Source organism: Penaeus monodon, chromosome 25, assembly GCF_015228065.2.
Source record: "Penaeus monodon isolate SGIC_2016 chromosome 25, NSTDA_Pmon_1, whole genome shotgun sequence".
NCBI classification, from domain to species: domain Eukaryota; kingdom Metazoa; phylum Arthropoda; class Malacostraca; order Decapoda; family Penaeidae; genus Penaeus; species Penaeus monodon.
In genome coordinates this window covers 38,013,279-38,013,586 of record NC_051410.1, presented here as the reverse complement: position 1 = coordinate 38,013,586, position 308 = coordinate 38,013,279, and positions in this window count along the sequence as shown.

The window sequence follows — 308 nt, the reverse complement described above, 5'->3', positions numbered from 1 at the left end:
GTCTCTTGGTGATCGGACAGTTATGTATATTCTTTACTGCTGTATTTAAACTGATTATTCTATCTGTAATTTGCATACATTATATTGATATAATCACTTAGCTTTGCTAAACTGTATGTTTTATGAATAAAATTTTACTGACGTGATAATTACCTGATTGTTAATTCCTGATTATATGATGATTAAGATTTGTGCTAATCTCTACACTGAACTGTGGAAGATGGTCATTAATCCTCTCCTTGAAATATATATATATTTTTTCACAAAAGATGAGGTATGATACAATCAAAGAGTATAAGAAATAAAGA